Source organism: Podarcis melisellensis (assembly GCF_964234715.1).
Source record: "Podarcis melisellensis genome assembly, chromosome: 15".
Lineage (NCBI taxonomy): Eukaryota > Metazoa > Chordata > Lepidosauria > Squamata > Lacertidae > Podarcis > Podarcis melisellensis.
Genome location: NC_138532.1, coordinates 30,794,579 through 30,815,287, shown reverse-complemented (window position 1 = coordinate 30,815,287; position 20,709 = coordinate 30,794,579). Strand labels below are relative to the sequence as shown.

General features: G+C 45.0%; 1 long non-coding RNA gene across 1 annotated transcript in view; it reads right to left on the bottom strand.

Annotated features, from left to right (window-relative positions):
- Positions 1-2,379: 2,379 nt before the first annotated feature.
- The window catches only part of LOC309358065, a 29,539-nt gene continuing 11,209 nt past the window's right edge, over positions 2,380-20,709 (bottom strand). The window contains exons 2-3 of the long non-coding RNA XR_014163324.1: positions 4,981-5,068; positions 2,380-2,446 (exon numbers count right to left, since the gene is read on the bottom strand). This is a non-coding gene — a long non-coding RNA (uncharacterized lncRNA). The remainder of the gene's footprint in view (positions 2,447-4,980; positions 5,069-20,709) is intronic.

Sequence of the window (20,709 nt, the reverse complement as noted above, 5' to 3'; positions counted from 1 at the left end):
CAGCTTCAAAAAAAAAAAAAAACTGTCCCCGGATTCATTGAAAAAAATCCGGCAACCATAATCTAAATGTAATAAATGGAATGCATCAAAACAGAAAGGATCTTGCAGAAACCCAAGCAAAGGGGGGAGCGTGGCCAGTGTTGTCCCACCAGTTGCAGAGCTTCAGGGACACTGCAGCAAGTGCCACAACTATAAAGTCCAACAGAAGGCATGAGGTGGGGGGGGCGTGCGTCGGATTTTGGCACCGCACGGGGGGCCACTGAAATGTGAGGTGCCAAGGTCCACCACTGACCCGAGGCCCAGAGTAACAATTTCCCTCATGTTGCGTCCCTCACCAAGCCTTTCTCCCCGCAGCTGTTCCCTTTTGATGCAATCTGGGACAGGATGCTGGGAAAGAAGACTGATTGTGTCTCCCAAGTCCACGGAAAGTGCAGCCCTCAAAACGAAGACCCTCGGCGAGATTGCCTGAGTGCTCTGCCGGCTCAGGGCTCCTTTCACCCGCGACAAGGGGAGAGTGTGGCTGCCTCTCTAATTGGTCCTTGGCTGCTGCGTCAGTCTCCATTTCCTCTCCACCTCATCTCCTTCCATCTCCAGAGATGGGACGCTAACGAGACGGGACAAGCCTGACGAAACGGTTTCGATGCAAATTAACCAACAAGCCCGCTGGTGTGGAACATCTCTGGACGGGGCCTGATCCACCTCGGAAGCTACTTTACAAAGCCGCTGCTCCGTCTAGCTTCATGTCGTCCTGGCTGGCAACAGCTCTCCAGGATTTCGAGCCCTACTTGGAGAAGCCTGGGGCCTTCTGAATGGAAAGCAGGTGCCATTCAGGTTGGCAGCCATCACTGCCTCTTGTGGGAGGGAGTTCCATAGGTTAATAACGTGCTGCGTGAAAAAGGTCCTTCGTTTCATCTGTACTGAATCTTCCAACATTCAGCTCCATGAGATGTCCCAGAGTTCTAATGCTAGGAGGGAGGGGAGTTAAAATTTCCATTTTCCGCATGCATGCCGTGCATAATTTTATAAACTTCTACCATATATACCATATATTCTATCATATATATACCAGCTGCACTGGCTCCCAGTGGATTACAGAATCAGGTTTAAGGTGCTGGTTTTAACATTTAAAGCCCTATACAGACTAGGACCCTCGTACCTATGGGACCGCCTCTCCTGGTATGTCCCACAGACGACCTTACGGTCTTCAAATAAAAACATCTTGGAGATCCCGGGCCACAGGGAGGTTAGGCTGGCCTCAACCAGAGCCAGGGCTTTTTTGGCTGTGGCCCCGATCTGGTGGAATGCTCTTTTGCAAGAGACCAGGGCCCTGCAGGACTTGACATCTTTCCGCAGGGCCTGCAAGACAGAGCTGTTCCACCAGGCCTTTGGCCAGGGCACAGTCTGACCCCCTCCTTTGGTAATCCTCATAGAACTCTAGCCCAATGGTTGCCATTAATTTGATTCTGAAATGATTTTAGAATGAATTGATTTTAGAATGTATTTCAATTAATTGATTGTGATTTTATGTAAACTGTGTTACTTTTAGTGTTGTTAGCCGCTCTGAGCCCGGCTTCAGCTGGGGAGGGTGGGATATAAATAAAATTTTGTTATTATTATGTCGCTCCTTGTCACCTTTCCTCTATAAGCTAAAAAGCTCCAGATGCTGCAAGCTCTCTTCAAAGAGGAACTGCTCCATCCCCTTGATCATTTCATGGAATCAAAGAGCTGGAAGGGACCCTGAGGATCATCTAGTCCAACCCCCTGCATTGCAGGAATATGCAGCTGTCCCATATGGGGATTGAACCTGCAACCTTGGCATTATCAGCACCACGCTCTAACCAACTGTGCTATCCAGGCATGCTATATTTTGGTTGCCCTTTTCTGATCTACCCTGAGCTGTAACTCCACTCCACAGGTCTTGTTCATTATGGGATACATTTCCCCCCATTTTTTATCAACTCTTGCCCAGGCTTATTCGTTTACACTTACAGTAGTAACATAAAATAAAATAATAAATGTGTGTGGGAGTCTTTTAGCAACCTGAGAATTTCAAATTGGATTGCCTGATATATTCTTAAAGGTGGGCATCTCTTTTATGCTTTGTTATGGCCGACGGCTGGAAGAAATCAAGCACACTGAACTTAATAAGCATTTTAATAAAAGATGTTACCTTAATAAATGTGGTTTATTTCACTGTGATAAACATGGTAAAATGCTCTCACAAGCATGCAGGGAGAGACAGAGAGAGAGAGAGAGAGAGAGAGAGAGAGAGAGAGAGAGAGAGAGAGAGAGAGAGAGAGAGAAGCATATTAAATTTAAATACAATATTCTTATCAAATGCTGGCTGAGTCAGATGCTATAACTGCATGTTCCAGAGATCAACAGAAGGAAAAGTTTGCAATAAACAGAATGGCTTGATCCCACCTGGAAATCTTTGCTATAGTTACTGGAATATAAAGGAGAGGCGTATTTGTTTTTAATTCAATAGGCAAGTGGTGCACAATACTGTATTTGCTTTGGTTTTTTGGGGAAACATTAAGAAGCTGCTGCAGACTGAGTCAGACCATTGATCCATCAATGTTGACTGGCAGAGGCTCTCCAGGCCAGTGGTTTAGTTCAGTTGCTGGAGCCCGGGGTGGGCACATACGCACACACATCAGGTGGGGGGATTGACAGCCCAGCCCTTGCTTCCTGAGTGACCACATCCCCACTAGAGCAAAGCAGGGTCATGCTGAGCCACCTGCCTGCCCATGCAAGCAGGAGCCCTGCTGGCCGAGGTGGCCCTTGTTGGGTAGAGATAGAGGAGCACCAGGCCAGGCCATGCTGGGGGCGCCGGGGGGGGCACCTGGTTAGTGCCTGCTCAGAAAGTCTGCACCCGAGGCCATGGCACCCCTGCTCCAGGCTTCTGCATGCAAAGCAGAGGCTCTGCCGCCAAACTGAGATTCCAGTCCTCATGTGCCCAACTCAAGGGCTGAACTAGGGCTGGCCTTAAACTGAGCCAGCCCTACCTGGAAGAAAAAGAAGAATTGATATCCCGCCTTTCATTCCCCTTAAGGAGCCTTAAAACGGCTAACACTCTCCTTTCCCTTCCTCCCCCACAACAAACACTCTGTGAGGTGAGTGAGGCTGAGAGATTTCAGAGAAGTATAACTAGCCCAAGGTCACCCAGCAGCTGCATGTGGAGGAGCGGGGAAGCGAACCCGGTTCCCCAGGTTACAAGTCCACTGCTCTTAACCACTACACCACGCTGGCTCTCCCACCTGGAGAGGCCAGTGGGAACTGAACATGAGACCTTCTGTGTGAAAAGCAGGTGCTCTATCACTGAGCTACAGCCCTTCCCAAAGGCCCTTTGCTTCTGATTTGCTATTTGACCTTTATTAATTGCAAATGACATGCCTCTCGGCAGGGCCAGCTCAAGACATTTTGCTGCCTCGGGCAAAGGAAAGAATGGCGCTCCCTTTCTCATTCCGGATACAGAAGCCGGCTGTACCCGTAATTGACTGTGGCTTCAACATTTCTGAAGGGAAAAGAATCACTGGTCTACCTGAGAACATCAGGCCAGAGCAGACTATGTAACAGATACAGCTCTGTCCTCCAACAGAGGAAGACCCAGGATGCTTAGAAGAAACACAAACACAGAGAGAGGGGAGCGGCATCTTGTCATGCCTCAGTCAAGCGATTCCTCTTCAGAGGATGAATAGGAGACCCTGGTCCTGGGGCAGGTTCTGGGAATGAGGAGCAAGGAGCCAGGATCCTGCAATGAAGGCCAAGGACTGTCTGTATCCAGAGTGAGTTCAGACTCCGACAGCTGTGTTTTGGTTCTCATGCCATTTTGGACAGAGCAAATTTTTCAGATTCATCTTTAAAGACTCAGCCCCCAAATACACAAGAGGTTGCCTTCTTCCAGAAAGACCCTCTCAGGTGCTGAGATCAGCCGAGGGGGCTCTCTTCGCAGTTCCTCCACCCTCAGAGGCTTGAAGGAGAGAGAGGGCCTTTTCTGAGGCAACTCCTAAACTGTGGGAAATTGTTTCCACAGCGGTGTATCTGGCTTCATTATGCTTCTACCAGAGGGTGATGAACACACATTCTCTTTAATCCTGGCTTTTGACCCTTGAGGTGTGTATTTTAAGCATCCACTTGATTTCTTTGCAGTTGGAAGTTGTATAAAACTGTTTTTAATACTGCGATTTAATGTTGTCACCAGTCCTGGGACCTTAGGGTGAAAAGTGGGTAATTTATGAATTAACCAATTGTTGCTATTATTATTTTTACATATTAGGGTTGTGCCAGAAATTCATGCCATGTCCTGCCACCTCCATCAATTGACAAGACAAGAAGTTGCGTTAGCACATTTCAGGAATCACCTAATTTTTGTGATCGCAAGTTGTTCTAAACTGTTTTCGATATTGTCTTTTAATGTTGTGATACACCCTGTAACCTACCCTGGGACCTTATTAGGGCGAAGGGCATGTGATTATTAATAATAATAAATAAATACATGCAAACTATATCAGATTTCTCCCCCACCTCTAGTGGATTCACCCAGTCAGGCTGTGCTCTGGAAAAACCCTAACCCTGGGTGGGAGTTAGTAAGCAAAGACTTCTGTTGCATTTTAAAGAGGAGTTTTCAGGAATCTACTCTGCCCTCCAAAGGGAGGTTCTAGATTTAGCTGTGAATCCTGCATTGGGGGGTTGAGCCAGATGACTTTTGGGATGCCTTCCAACACTACGGTTCTAGGATTCTGTGTGTTCATCCACTGTATTCCCCCCTCCCCTTCCCAAGCCTCCCAAGGATGCTGGCTTTTAAGAGCACCATCAGAAGACAAAACCGGGAAGCATCCTCAGGCTTGCGAGCAGCTAGTTAAAATCCAAGGCTGTTAAGATCTACAACGGCACTCCAGAACCTCTCCTTGCCTCTCCCTCCACTCGTCCTCAGGCAAAATTCGCCATCAGCTTGACATTACAGTGAAGTCTACTTACCCAATTAGACGCAGAGCACTTCCCCTCTGAGCAGGGCTGAGCCGGCATGAGTTTTTCAGGCTTATTTTTTAACAGATGCTGCATTTATCTGGAAGCATTGAGAGCAAAGGAGAGCAGGTCAGGAAAGGGGATGTTTGTAGAGAAATACAAAGGAAAGCTATTAAAGCCCGTCTTCGGGACAGCGAGGCCGGCTGCTAGTCATCAACCGCTTCTTCTTCGCTCCAGTTCATACGTGACCAATTTGGCACAACTGGCCAAGCTTCCCCCAGATCCCTGCTCTGTGGACTCTGGCTCCACAATGCATGTGGCAAGTTGTGAAAAGGCTACTGGCCTTGGATTGCCTATTTTGGTCTCTACTGTCGGAGCCAATCGGCCTCTGAAAACCAGTTTCTGGGGATCGCGAATGAGGAGAGAGCTCTGTTGCACTCAGGTCCTGCTTGCAGAAGCATCTGGTTGGCCACACTGAGAAGAGGATGATAGACTGGATGGACTGATTTGTGCCTGATCTAGCAGGGCTTTTTTAAAAAAAAACACACAACTTTATTGTATTCAACCTCTCTGGGGAGAAATTTGATTCCGTTCACACCTAAAGGCAAACTTGCCTAATTCGTGATTTCTGAAACGAGATGCAAACTGAAACAACACCACTCTCTAAAATTCGCACTGAATTCTGCATTGCGGTTCTCCAGCCAAGCGCAAAAATGCATCTGCTGTTGCAAACTGTGAAATCAGAAATGCTTTGCAATTGGGAACTTGCTGTGCAGAAATGTGTATCTAGGACAACATGGCCTAGGGGAGAAAAAAGTGTGTGAGAGAATAAATCCAGACTAAAACGTGGGTGGGACCAATTTCACGAGGACCAATTTCTTCAAAACGAACAGAAACAAATTGCAAACTGATGTGGGCATGTGGAGAATCGGACTGTAGAAAAGAGAAAGTGAGCGACACCCAAATTGCCATTTTTCTCCATCCCTGCTTTCCTGCCCCTCTAACCAATTCCTTCCTGGAGCCAATCGCAGGATGAGGAGGGAACATGCAAGCATGGAGGAGACGGGTCTGCATGGTCATGCGCTTGATTGACAAGGAAAAATCGATCCAGCCAAGGGACACTAAATCAATGGTGGTGCTGTTTGTGGAAGAGGTAGCAATAGACAGCTGAGCGAGTGGATTAATAGAAAGCAGGTTTGTTTACCAGACAGCTATGCCATCACCTGCGATGCCCTCAGGGAGGGAAGGAGCTGCAGAGATGTTTGTTGTTGTTCCTAAAATGATTGTCACAAATTTCTACTGGTAAAGGGTTCCTCAGCCATTCCACCGAGTGATGGCTCCTGCATTCCTATGTGAGCCTCCTGCTCTCCACTTGACAGCAGTACATGGGAAACGGATCTAGGGGTCCAAGCAGACCACAAGCTGAACATCAGCCAACAGGGTGATGCAGCAGCAAAAAAAGCTAATGCTATTCTAGGCAACATCCACAGAAGTATATTGCCCAGATCAAGGGAAGTCATAGTGCCCCTCTATTCTGTCTTGGTGATTCCTATAATAATTAATAATAATAATTTATTATTTATACCCCGCCCATCTGGCTGGGTTTCCCCAGCCACTCTGGGCGGCTTCCAACAAAATATTAAAATACAGTAATGCATCAAACATTAAAAGCTTCCCTAAAGAGTGCTGCCTTCAGATGTCTTCTAAAAGTCTGGTAGTTGTTGTTCTCTTTGACATCTGGTGTGAGGGTGTTCCACAGGGTGGGTGCCACTACCAAGAAGGCCCTCTGCCTGGTTCCCTATAACTTAGCTTCTTGCAGTGAGGGAACCGCCAGAAGGCCATTGGCGCTGAATCTCAGTGTCCAGGTAGAACAATGGGGATGGAGACACTCCTTCGGTTATACTCGACCGAGGCCAGTTCTGGGTACCACAGCTGAAAAAGGATATTGACAAACTGGAGGAAGTGTAGAGAAAGGCAACCAAGATGATCAAGATGATTATGAGGAATGATTGAGTATTCTGGTATGCGGCAGCTAGACTGGAGACTGGGAGCGGCCGCCGAGACCATATAACACCGGTCTTGAAAGACCTACATTGGCTCCCAGTATATTTCCGAGCACAATTCAAAGTGTTGGTGCTGACCTTTAAAGCCCTAAACGGCCTCGGTCCAGTATACCTGAAGGAGCGTCTCCACCCCCACCATTCTGCCCGGACGCTGAGGTCCAGCGCCGAGGGCCTTCTGGCGGTTCCCTCATTGCGAGAAGCAAAGCTACAGGGAACCAGGCAGAGGGCCTTCTCGGTAGTGGCGCCCACCCTGTGGAACGCCCTTCCAGCAGATGTCAAAGCGATAAACAACTACCTGACATTCAGAAGTCATCTTAAGGCAGCCCTGTTCAGGGAAGTTTTTAACATGTGATATTTTACTGTATTTTTGTTTTTTATGGAAGCCGCCCAGAGTGGCTGGGGAGGCCCAGCCAGATGGGCGGGGTATAAATAATAAATTATTATTATTATTATTATTATTATTATTATTATTGACTGAAATACCCATCTTCAAATCTCTGAAGGGCTGTTGTCACATGGAAGACGTAGCCAGATTGTTTTCTAGTTCTCTGAGGGGCAGGACCTGAACCAATGTGTGCAAATGACGAGAAAGAATTCCGACTGAACCTTAGGAAGAACTTTCTGACAGTAAGAGCCGTTCGAAAGCAGGACAGACTGCCTCTGAAGGTGGTGGACTCTCCTTTGTTTTTAAACTGAGGTTGGGTGGTCATCTGTCAGGGCTTCTTCAGCCGTGTTTCCTGCATCGTAGAACAAGGTGACCCTTGAGGTCCCTTTCAGCTCAAGAATTTTATATGCTATATCAGTAGAAGGAAAGGATGGAAACTGAGTTTCTGAAACAGCAGTACAGCAAGATTGGAATTAGGCACTTTCTGTCACTTAACTGCTACGTTACAGTAAATATATCTAAGCTCTCCAGTGGGGCGGAATCAATACTTGTGGCTGATAAATGGGGGGGGGGGTGCTCTGAAGTAGGGAGGCAGTTTGCCCCCAGCAGCCCCTCCCTGGAGCTGACCCTACCACCCTTCTTCCTCCAGAATCATGACCCCTTTCCGTTTGCTGTCAGTCCTGAGCCACCCAGATCCTTTTACCCGTCTCTGAGCTCTGCCCCAGGCTAGGACCAGGAGATCCAACACATGCCTGATGCTCCCCGGAGGATGCTGGGTCCATAAACTGATGATTGGATTGCACCTCGACCCACAATGTTGCCTTTTCATCTGCGACAGTCATTGCGGCTGTAATATTCTTCATTTGCTAAGTAACTCTGGGTCCTTTTCAAGACTTGTGGGGGGGGGGGGATGACTTCAGTGTGAGGGACAATTACTCTTGCTCCCGTGTAATGGTTTCGACATGACAGAGGCCAGGTGGGTCGGCCTTTTGCATTGAGGCCTGCCATATTAGATGGATGTCTCCTTCGGAACAGAAAAGAGAGGAGATCCATAAGAGCTAATATTATTTACCTCGAATCAATGGGCAATCCAGCAGCTGCTTGTTCAGCAGCTCACACTGGCCTGTTCCGACTACAGAGTGCTTAACCCCGCTCTAATTGGATTTATGGCAGTCATCTCGAGTCCTCTAAGCTTGTTATTGTTGTTTCTAGGAGGTCAGGGGGCAGGAGGGAGAACCCAATGGGTATTTTAAAAAAAAATCATAGGATTGTAGAGTTGGAAGGTACCCTGAGGGTCATCTAGTCCAACCCCCTACAATGCAGGAGGGGAATATACGAGGATCGAACCTGCAACTGTGGCATTATCAGCACCATGTACAGTCATGCCTCATGTTATGTCCGCTTCATGTTACGTTCTTTCAGGTTACGTCCCATGGCGACCTGGAAGTACCGGAAAGGGTTACTTCTGGGTTTCGTCATTTGCGCATGTGCAGAAGCACAAAATAACATCACGCGCATGCGCAGAAGCAGCGAGTCGCAACCCGCAGGTGCGCAGACCCGCCACTGCGAGTTGCACTCTTTTCATGTTGTGAACAGGCCTCCGGAACGGATCCCGTTCACAACCAGAGGTACCACTGTAAATATACATTGCTACACTGCTATTCATGAAAAGGCTATCAGAACAGTCTGCAACAATTGTATGTGCAAAAAAACCCATAAAAAACATATTTTAAAAAGTTATTTTTTTATTTTTTTTAATATAATTTTTATTAAGTTTATAGTATACAAAATCCAACTTCCAAACACTTATTTCCATAAATCTAGTGGACTCCCCCCATCTTCCGAACACTGCATTCTCTGTAAATTTAAAACCTCAGCAAATTGTTAACTTATTTTAAACATAATAATATATCTTCCATTTTATCGTGATATCTGGTCTCTAAACATTTCAGTCCAAATCCATTGTTTTAGTTTCAACACAATAAAATTATTTCATTACACCACTTCTGTCTTGTTGTTCCTTATTTTCCAATTCAAAAAATTAACCGATGCTGAAGCTGTAATTTCCTAAAAAGGAGCATTTTTTAACATTCATACAACCTATAATGCCTTTTCAAATAGTCCTTAAATTTTTCCCAAACTTCCTCCGTTTCTTCTTCTCCCGAGTCTCGGATTCTGCCAGTCATTTCAGCCAGTTCCATATAGTCCATCAGCTGCGTCTGCCATTCTTCCAATGTGGGTAAATTTTGTGTCTTCCAATGCTTTGCCATCAGGATCCTTGCTGCTGTAGTAGCGTACATAAAGAAAATTCTATCTTTCTTGGCCACCCTCTGGTCTACCATGCCCAGGAGGAAGGCCTCCGGTTTCTTGGGTAAGGTAAATCTAAGTACCTTTTTTAGTTCATTATGTATCATCTCCCAGAAGGCCTTCACCTTCGGGCAGGTCCACCAGAGGTGTAAGAATGTCCCTTCCTCCTCTTTACATTTCCAACATTTGTTGTCAGACAGGTGATATATCTTTGCAAGCTTGACTGGGGTCATGTACCACCGGTATGTCATTTTCATAATATTTTCCTTCAGGGCACTACATGCCGTAAATTTCATTCCGGTGTTCCATAACCTTTCCCAGTCTTCAAACATAATGTTGTGCCCCAAATCCTGCGCCCACTTTATCATGGAGGATTTAACAATCTCATCCTGTGTATTCCATTTAAGCAACAAGTTGTACATTCTCGAAATTAACTTAGATTTTGGCTCAAGCAGCTCTGTCTCTAATTTCGACTTTTCCTCCTGGAAACCCACTTTTTTGTCCGCTTTAAAAACTTCCTGAATTTGAGCATAATGTAACCAATCTCGCACCTTGTTTTTTAACTTTTCCATACTCTGCAACCTCCAATTATCTCCAATTTTTTCAATTATTTCCCAATATTTAGGCCAGTGGGCCTCCATATTGAGTCTTTTCCGTGCTTTGGCCTCCATCGGTGAGAGCCACCTCGGAGTTTTACTCTCCAATAAGTCTTTATATTTTGACCAGACCATAAAAATTGCCCTTCTGACAATATGGTTTTTGAATGATCTATGAACTTTAACCTTGTCATACCACAAATATGCATGCCACCCAAAAGCATTATCAAATCCTTCCAGGTCGAGGACATCGGTGTTCTCCAATAAAATCCAATCTTTCAACCAGCAGAGGGCTGCAGATTCATAATATAACCTCAAGTCCGGCAGGGCAAACCCCCCTCTTTCTTTCGCATCCGTTAGTATTTTAAACTTAATTCGGGGCTTTTTGCCCTGCCAGACAAATTTAGAAATATCCCTCTGCCATTTTCCAAAACATTCCACCTTGTCCACGATCTGGAGGGCCTGAAACAGAAATAGCATTTTCGGCAATACATTCATCTTTATAGCAGCTATTCTACCCAACAAGGAAAGTTTCAGTCTTGACCATGTTTCCAAGTCTCTTTTGATCTCTGACCAACATTTCTCATAATTGTCCTTAAACAAATTCAAGTTTTTGGAGGTCAAGTGCACCCCTAAATACTTTACTTTTTTAACCACATTTAATTCCGTTTCTTTTCTGAACTCCTCTATTTCAATAGTTGTCAAATTTTTTGCTAGAACTTTAGTTTTTTGTTTATTCAGCTTAGATCCCGCCACCCGACCAAAGTCAGAAATTAATTCTAACGCTCTTTTAGTGCTAGAGGCTGGCTCCTGTAGTGTTAATACCAAGTCATCTGCAAATGCTTTCAGTTTATATTGTTTCTCTCCGACCACAATTCCCTGTGCCAACCGGTCATTTCTAATCTTGTTCAATAGCACCTCCAGGACTGAGATAAACAACAGAGGAGACAGAGGGCACCCCTGTCGTGTCCCTTTTTCAATTTTGAACTCCTCTGTCACCACGTTGTTCACTATCAATTTAGCTTTTTGTTCTGAATAAATTGCTTCTATTCCATTTTCAAACCCCCGCCCTACTCCCATCCTTTCCAAATTTTTCTTCATAAACATCCAAGAAATGTTGTCAAAGGCTTTCTCCGCATCAATAAAGATCAACACCGCTCTTGTATTTGAATTTGTCTGTAAAAATTCCAAAATATCAATGATGTTTCTTGTGTTGTCAAATAAATGCCTACCAGGGAGAAAGCCTGCTTGGTCCTTATGAATCACTTCATTTAATACTTTCTTAAACCTACTTGCCAAAATGTCTGCAAAGATTTTGTAATCCACATTTAGGAGTGAGATAGGACGGTAGTTTTTAAGTTGAGTTTTTTCAGTTTCTAATTTTGGTATCAACGTGATGAAAGCTTCTTTCCACGTTTCCGGTGCCTTCCTCCCCTCCATAATCTGGTTGCAAACTTCCAACAGTGGTTGTATCAAAGAGTCCTTCAATACCTTATAGTATTTGGAAGTGAGTCCATCTGGTCCTGGAGACTTGCCTAGTTGAAGATTCTGAATGGCGCATTCAATTTCTTGGAGCGTAATGTTACAGTTCAGGGTTGCTCTCATTTCCTGAGGTATTCTTTGTAATCCATTAGTTATGAGAAATTGATCCACCTCCGAATCTTTTTGTGGCCTTTGTGAATAAAGTTCTCTGAAATATCTCTGGAAGCACTTTCTAATTTCCTCAGGTTTCTGAACCATTCTCCCTTCAATCTCTAGATTTGGAACTGTATTAAGCTTTTGTCTCTTTTTCAACTGCCAAGCCAACAGCTTCCCACACTTATTAGCTGATTCAAAGGATCTTTGTTTCATTTGTTTAATTTTCCATTCCACCTCTTGATTTATCAATTTCGAATATTGTGCCTGGAAAAACTTCACTTCTCTCAACACTTCCTTCGATTTAGGCCTGGATCTCAGTTTTTTCTCTCCTTCTCTTATTTTCTCCAAAATCTTCTCCTTCTTTTCATTCCAGAGCCTTTTTTTGATCGTGTTCTGCTGTATTAGAAACCCTCTCATAACTGCTTTACTTGCGTCCCAGATTGTTCTTTTTTCCACGGTTGTCTTTAAATTTATTTCAAAATAATCCTTTAAAGCTTTTTGGGCCTTCTTAACAATCTCCTGATCTCTTAACAAAGCGTCATTCATTTTCCATCTGAAAGATCCGGTTGTGTTTAATCTCAGTTCCATTCTCAAAGCATTGTGGTCAGAGCAGGTTTTTGGGCAGATTTCCACTTTTCTAGTCTTAGGTGCCAGTCCTCTAGTTATCCATATTTGGTCGATTCGCGTCCATGTCATGTGGGCCTCAGAAAAGAAAGTTCCTTCTTTCCCTAGAGGGTTCTTGATCTTCCATATATCAGTCAAGTCCAAATTGTCAGTCATTTCGAAAAAAGTTTTTGGTAGTCTGCCGTCTTTCGTTATGTTAGCACTTTGCGACTTATCCATATTCACTGAGACGACTCCGTTCATATCTCCCAACATGATAATGTTGTTGTAATCCAAATAGTCCAGCATAGTCTCATGCAGCCTCTTGAAAAATTCCGATTTCCCTTCATTTGGGGCGTAGATTCCTAAAATTAAAAACTTTTCTCCTTGTGTCTGAATTTCAACCGCCAAAATTCTGCCCTGTTCATCTTTAAATACAAATTTTGGTGACAAGTTCTCCTTTGCATATATCACCACTCCTCTTTTCTTGACTTTGTCCGATGAAATAAATTCTTGGCCTAACCTTTTATTAATTAACACTTTTCTGTGGAGTCTTGTCACATGTGTTTCTTGCAAGCAGATAATGTCCAATTGTTCTTTTTTCAAAATATGAAATACTTTTCTCCTTTTTTCTGGAGAGTTCCCGCCATTTATGTTCCAACTAAGAAGCTGTAGAGACATCCTGGTCTAGTACTTGAGTATCACAGTTGGGTATCTATGTTATCCTCCGTTCCCGAAGGATGTGGTGCCGGTCCGCCTCCAGATGGTACGTGTCCTGGTGGTAATCCCGGTGGTGGAGGCCAAGAATCTGCGGCTCTCTTTTGGAGGTCCTCCTCGTTGTCGTGCAGGAACTTCTGCTGGTCCTCTAGTGTTTTAATTCTTACCTTCTTTCCTTTATAGGTGAATGATAAACCTTGAGGGAATTCCCACCTGTAAGGAATTGCGTTGTACCTTAACAGTTTGGCCAAGTCTGTATATGAGGCTCTAAGGTCCAACAGATATTTGGGAATGTCTCTATAAATTTCTGCTCTTTTGCCTTCAACTTCCAGAGATTTTTTAAAATGTTGGCCTAGTATCTTGTCTCTTTCCTCTCTTGTTCTCAAGCAAACCAAACAGTCTCTGGACTTGTCTTTCTTAGCCGATCTTCCCAATCTGAAGGCCGTCACAATTTTGAAGTCTTTGTCTTCCTCAACCCCCCAAAATTTAGAAAATAACTGCGTCAAAAATTCCTCTAGGTTGCCCTGCTCCAGTTCTGGGACGGCCCTCAGCCTAAGATTGCATTCCTTACTTTTCAGTTCCACCATTGACAGGTAGGCTTGCTGTTCTCCTACCTGTCTTTTCAGAGGTCTTACTTCCCCTTTGATCTCCTCAACCTTTTTGCACGCTTGCTCAGCTTTTTGATTGGCTTCCGCAGCTAATTTATAGTTCTCAGCCGTAGCTCCTTGCAATTTCTCAATAGCCTGGGTATGCTGGGAAACCTGATCTGATAACTTACTGATAGTAGATGTAGCTCTATCAATTTTAGATGACTGATCGTCCACCTTCTTATTCAAAAGTGCCAATTGTTCCAAGATTTGTTTCAAGACTGGATCAGTTCCTCCAGTTGCCATTTCTTCTGTAGCAAGCGTTTCAACTTCTCCCTCCTGTGCCGTCAGCACAGTTGGTACAGAGGATCTACGTTGATGTGTTAACGTTGTTTGAACAAGCTGCCCAGCTCTCTTATCTTTTTCTTTAGCTTCCTTAGCTTTGGCTGCTCTTGTTTTCCCTGGGCCGCTCATTCCCCAGCTGCCTCTGTTCAAGGTCAAATAGTCTTTCAATCCATGAGAAAGGCAAGTCCAGAATGTAAACAATTAAACCACAAAGAATCTCGATATAATACAGTTCCCAGGCCTCTATACCTCTGCAAATCCACCAGGGGGGGGTGTTTCATGAGAAGGAAAGTTTCTTTTCTGCCATCAAAGTTCCTATCAACTTTTATAATCCCCAAGTTCAAAAAGGAGGTTTCCAGATAGTTCTGTTTCAAAATAGTGCCACAAGGTGACAGAAAGGTTCCAGTATCAATATTAAAGCGATAATGTATCCATCCATGCAACAATTTATACTTCAGAAGAAGTTTCAGCAGCCTGACAGTTCTCCTTTGCAACACTGGCAGCCCGACAGCTCGGTTGTCCCCTTTAACTCCACGTCACTCCACAGTAGGGGGAAGGTTCCGTAGCAAAATAAACCAAATGATTTAATCCTTCATTCCTTTTAATTTCTAAAAACACAGTCTATTGATGCCCCTTCGTACTATTTTCGAAGTCTCTTTTTAAGCGCTTCAGCCCACATCAAATTCTTTGCTTTGCTCTGATTAGCAGGGTCGGGAGACGGACTTCCTGTTACTCGCCTCCCGTTTTCAGCCGAATTAAATAAATTTAAGTCAATCTTTAGTACCCCTTACTCACGGGTAAATTGCAGCCAATTCCGATACTTTTCAAGAAGAAAGGTCGACGCTCATCAGCAGCAGCAGCGCGGCTTCACTTCCGCGAAAAGAGCGATGAACTCACAGCGCCGCTCCCCCTTTCACGTTCCGGAGCCTCTTACGAGGTCCCTTCCTCGCTTCTGGGGGGGCTTCTGGCACCCGCCGAGTCCCACGGCCGCAGGCTCGCTCTGCCTGCGGTTTATCTTAATGGGTCTCCGCTTTGCCGTAGCGGACGACCCTTTTTCGCGGAGCCCCTCTTCACTAGGTAAAGAGGACCGCCATTGCCGTTTTGCGCCGCCTCCGGAAGTCCAACATATTTTAAAAAGTTAGAATCAGAAACCAGCTGGCTATTTTGAAAGGGCATATTCTCAATTGCCTGTTCTCAGGGGCTGGACTGAGAAGGAATGGTGGTAACCACCCCCTCCCTTTTCTCCTGAACCTTTCCGAGAACAGGAGGACAGGATAGATTTAGAACAATGGTTTGCAGAAGGGCACAATTCAGAGGCTGCAGAGGGCAGAAGCTGGGAAATATTGGAAGAGGAGCAGGAGGCAGAAGAAGAAGCACAAGGGTGCAGACTCAGTGTCTTTGGAAAGCATTCCTGACCCCACCCCCCTCTCCCAGGACCTGGCAGGCATTGCGGGGAGTAGAACAGAGAGCTCAAAAGCAGAAAGTTCAGATTAGCCGGCGCAGGGGTGACGTAGAATAGGGACAACGTAGGGGGGTGGGACTTTACTTGGAGCAACGCCATTATATAGAGACTGCATTCCTTTGTCTCTCGCTGTGATTATTGAATGAACTAATTAGTAAGAACCCTTCTTTGTTTTTCTCTGCTTCTTTGCTGCCACCGTGGGAGGGAAGCCTGACACCTGCATAACTAGGGTGGCCATATTCCAAAGAGCAAAAACCCGGAAACATTCTGGGAAACACCTCACCATCCTGCATCTCTGTTGCTCACCCTCTCCCTGCCACTGAGCCCTTCCTCATCTGCCTGCTTGCCGCCTCCTTCCCTCCCCTCCCCTCCCCTCTCTTGCCCTTGCTGTCTTTGGCTCAGGAGATGCTTCATCTGCAGATGATAAGAGGCTGAATGGCCCCAGGAAGGCCATGCAAGGCCTGGCAGGTGCCGGAAACAATACAAGGCCAAATGCCACCCTAGCACAGGCCCCACCCCACACCCAGTTTATTTATTGTTAAAACCCAAAACCCAGACACTTCATGTAAAATGCAGAAATCCCAAAAAGAGGACGTGTCCGGGAAATCCCGAACATGGCAACCCTATGCATAAGCCTGGTAGAATAGAAAAGTTTTCTGCAGGCATTTAAAAGTTGAAGAGTAAGGTCCCTGCTGAATGTCTAGTGTCAGAGAGTTCCACAGGTCTGGGTCAATGACACCAAAGGCTTTGTTACTTCTTGTTGTCCAATGAGCTTCTAAGACTGTGACTAACCGAGAAGCCAGATCCGTTGGGGGTGTCAGTGCTGTGAGCCCCTCCATCTTATGCACGAGGAATAAGGGAGAGGCAGGAGGAATAAGCTCTTAAGGCATCAGGGACTGGGAGAGGAAATGAGACCTCCCAGGTGAGATCTGGGCAGGCCTGTCATTTTCCGTGGATTAAAAACTACCATTGGACAGAAAGATTTGTATCTGTTCACTGCTTTTGTTTTTCCCCTGTAGCTGAATTTCTTTTTATTTTTATGTCGTTGTTGTTGTACCAATCTGTTTTTTATTATGTGTTGCATATTATGTTTCTTACTATAATTTTACGCATATAACTGTTTTGGCTCTTACCTTGTGTAGAGATTTGTGTACTGATATTATGTCTCGATATTGATGGATTGCAAATCCTTGTAGGGCACTTTCCCACAATAAGCTGTGTCCACAGTGGCTTACATTAAACATTCAAAACATCAAAATCCAGAGCATTGGAAATACAAATATACAAAATCCAGAAAGTGCCAGTAAATTCAAAAGCGACAAAAATCAACTATTTGGCAATATTGGTATACTTGCCTGCCATCTTTTGATGAGGGGCATGAGGGATCCCACCTTCGTCGCCAGTGAAATATACTCAGAGTCGAGAGTGGATTTCATGCTCTTTATTCAGCTCATAGTGATGAGGAGGAATGGAAGTTCTCCCAGAATGTCTGCTTTATATACATTATTTACACAATGGGCCCCACGTGATTGGCTAATTCCGGGATTCTCCTGTAGGCCAATCAGGTTGCGGATTCACTTCCACCTCACGCTGGATTGAGTGGCTCCTGTGGACCAATGAGACTGCTGCATTCTGAATCCTATTTTTCCAGGACCAACTAGACTGCTGCATTCTGAATCCTATTGTTCTAGGACCAATCAGACTGCTGCATTTTGGATCCTATTGTTCTAGGACCAATCAGACTGCTGCATTTTGGATCCTATTCAACTCAGTACATAACAGGGCAGTGTATAAATTACATAAACAAAGCGGGAAAGGATGCATGTATTAATAAAGCCACAGATCCTAATGGCACCACGGTCTCTGCTGGCCTTCATTCCACCGAAATAAAACTCTGAGTTTGTGCCTGGAAGCCCTGGCGTCTCCCTAGCACTCCGGAGACTGGGGTGGCGTGCGAAAGCGCTGTCGGCGGGGGCCCCTGTGCGCTCAACATATGCTGGAGAAGTGGAGACTGTGGTCCTCGTTCTCCCACTCTGAAACGACACCCGCTGAGTCTGTATGTCTGAAGCGCAGACATTAAACAGCCCCTGCAACCAATCGATGGATTGCTAATTAGCGTCTGGAAATAGCTCCGCGCAGCAGGAGGCTCTCGCCAAACAGAAGGGTATGAAAAGACTCCGTTTAGGCATGAGGAATAGCAACCTGCCTTGGAAATGGTGCCAAGGAGCTCACTGCAGTGGAGACAGAGGCTGGGCCAGAGTGGCCCACCAATCGCCCCTGGTGCCAGGCTGGTGCCAGGCAAGGTGCTCCGGTACAGCAGAGCCATCCCTTATATTTAAAGCACATCCAAAGTCCTGGTCACCTTCATTCAAAAAGGAAATTGTAGAGTTCAAAAAGGTCCAGAATATGGCAGCTGAAATAATCAAGGAGATGGAGTAGTAGTAGTAGTAGTAGTAACAACAACAACAACAACAACAACAACAACAATCATAGTAGCCTGCCCATCTGACTAGGTTGCCCCAGCCATTCTGGAGAGCTTCCAAGATACACAAAAACTTAATACAGTGGTACCTCGGGTTACATACGCTTTAGGTTACACACTCCGCTAGCCCAGAAATATTACGTCGGGTTAAGAACTTTGCTTCAGGATAAGAACAGAAATTGGGCTCCAGCAGCACGGTGGCAGCAGGAGGTCCCATTAGCTAAAGTGGTGCTTCAGGTTAAGAACGGACCTCCGGAACAAATTTAAGTACTGTATTTAACCCGAGGTACCACTGTAAAGCATTAAATATTAAAAACTTCCCTATACAGGACTGCCTTCATCCATGAATACCCTATAAGGGAAAGTTGTAGAGTCTTGGATTTTTTAACTTAATAAATCACTTCCTAATTCTTTATTATGTGAATCCAGATTATTGTCTTGAAATATATTTAATTCAACTAATTCTGGCTTGTCTCCAATTGTTGTTTTGTTACTTTACTAATTTCTCAGAATATTGAATTCTAGAAAGGCTGGTTTTTTGTATATTCCCACCACATGTGGAGATTAACCTCAGAATAAGAACTTAATTCATTCTAGAGGTCCATTGTTAACCTGAAACTGTTCTTAACCTGAGGTACCACATTAGCTAATGGGGCCTCCCGCTGCTGCCGCGCCGCAATTTCTGTTCTCATCCTGAAGCAAAGTTCTTAACCCGAGGTACTATTTCTGGGTTAGCGGCGTCTGTAACCTGAAGCGTATGTAACCTGAAGCATCTGAAACCTGAAGTGTCTGTAACCCGAGGTACCACAGTATATGAGTTTTAGGGTAGATTCTCTATACACAGGTGACTGAATTTTATGTCCAGCTAGAATTGCAGAAATAAAAAATAAAATTCAGCAGACCTCTGAAACACCACCACTGTCAGAAATGGTATGCCTATGAATGTCAGTTGCCATGAATATTCGGTGGAGAGAATGTTCTTGCGTTTGCATCCTCCTCAAGAGGCCTCTGATTGGCTGCTGCGATAGCAGGAGGTGGGCTTAGAACCTTTTAAAGCCTATTCAGACTCCTAGAAGTTGCATTCCTCTCTGCAGGAATCCTTCCACCAGGCCAGGCACCATCTCTGCTGTCTGTCTGGACCTCATTACAAGCTGTCTCAGGAAGCAAAGGCAGGAACAAGGTGCCTATGCTTAGATTGTAATATCTTAAGGATAGCAGTGGACAAGACAGCCAATTTCCGTTCCCCTCAGGTCCTAATCTGTCCAGCCTTAAACACACTTTGCCGTATTTCTGCATCAGCTTGCGATGATTATTTAAAGGCCTCATAGAAACCAGTCAGCATTTTGCTGTACATTTTGTGTCCAGTCGCACATTTTTCTATGCAGATATGCACATTTCCCCACAAATTTTCCCTAACAGTGCATTTCTGCAAGTTATTTTCACTATTGCATGCATTTTTTATGCTGCCTTTGTTGGACGTTTGGGGGCAGCTCAGCTTGCAGAAAGAGGTTTAAACAGACAGAGTAAGGGACCTCCAGATTCTCAGACTCATCTTTAACCTCTATGCTGACCTCTCTCTATCCTTTGAAATTTGCAATATCAAAACACGAAAATGCATAACATAATAACAAACGAAACAACGACACCCCTCTGACACACACTGTTTAAAAGGTCATAGCTTATTTAATTAGCCAGAGGCCTAGGAGAAGAGGACTGTTTTCCCATGGTGCTTTCCAATTCCTGGATGCAACAAGGGACTGGCCAAAGTTCTTGGTAATGGCCTTCTAAGTATGGGCCATTAAGAAAACAAAGGAAGTGGCTCTGTGCCAGAACGCAAATGGGTAGCCCCTCTCCCTCAACTCCCTGGTAGTTAGAAAGACAAAAGCCAGAGTGGTATGAGTGGAAGCTGGAAGCAAAGCAGCAGACTGGGAAGGCAGAGAGTCAGAGCCATGCCTGATTTCTGCTGGAATCCTAGGCTGTGGCTATGGGAGAAGCAAGACCCTCTTGGGGGGTTAATGCTGTGAGCCCCTCCATCTTAGGCTCAGGTTGTATATATGTGTAAATAAACATCATAAAGACACCACAGTCTCCACTGTGCCTTATTCCGAGGAAACTGAGTAAGTACCTGGAGCACCTGGAATCTCACACTGCACAGACATTGGAGGAGCATGCAACAATACACAGTCCACATTTGTAGGAAATAGTGTGGCACTTTGGAACTCCCTGCCTGTGACATCAGGCAGGTGCCTGCACTGTACAGTTTTTGGCACCAGCTAAGAGCATTTTTGTTTAAACAAGCCTACCCTGATGTTCAGAAAATTGATGCAAGTTTAAATCTGTTTTATTGTGGCAAAAGCGGTTCATATATATATATAATTTCTAATTTACATTTCAAAATATTCATTTAAAGAACCTTAAACCAATGACTTCCCTTCTTTCCTTTCCATGGTTAATTTTGCATACCATAAAGGTAAAGGTAAAGGGACCCTTGACCATTAGGTCCAGTCGTGGCCGACTCTGGGGTTGCAGCGCTCATCTCGCTTTATTGGCCAAGGG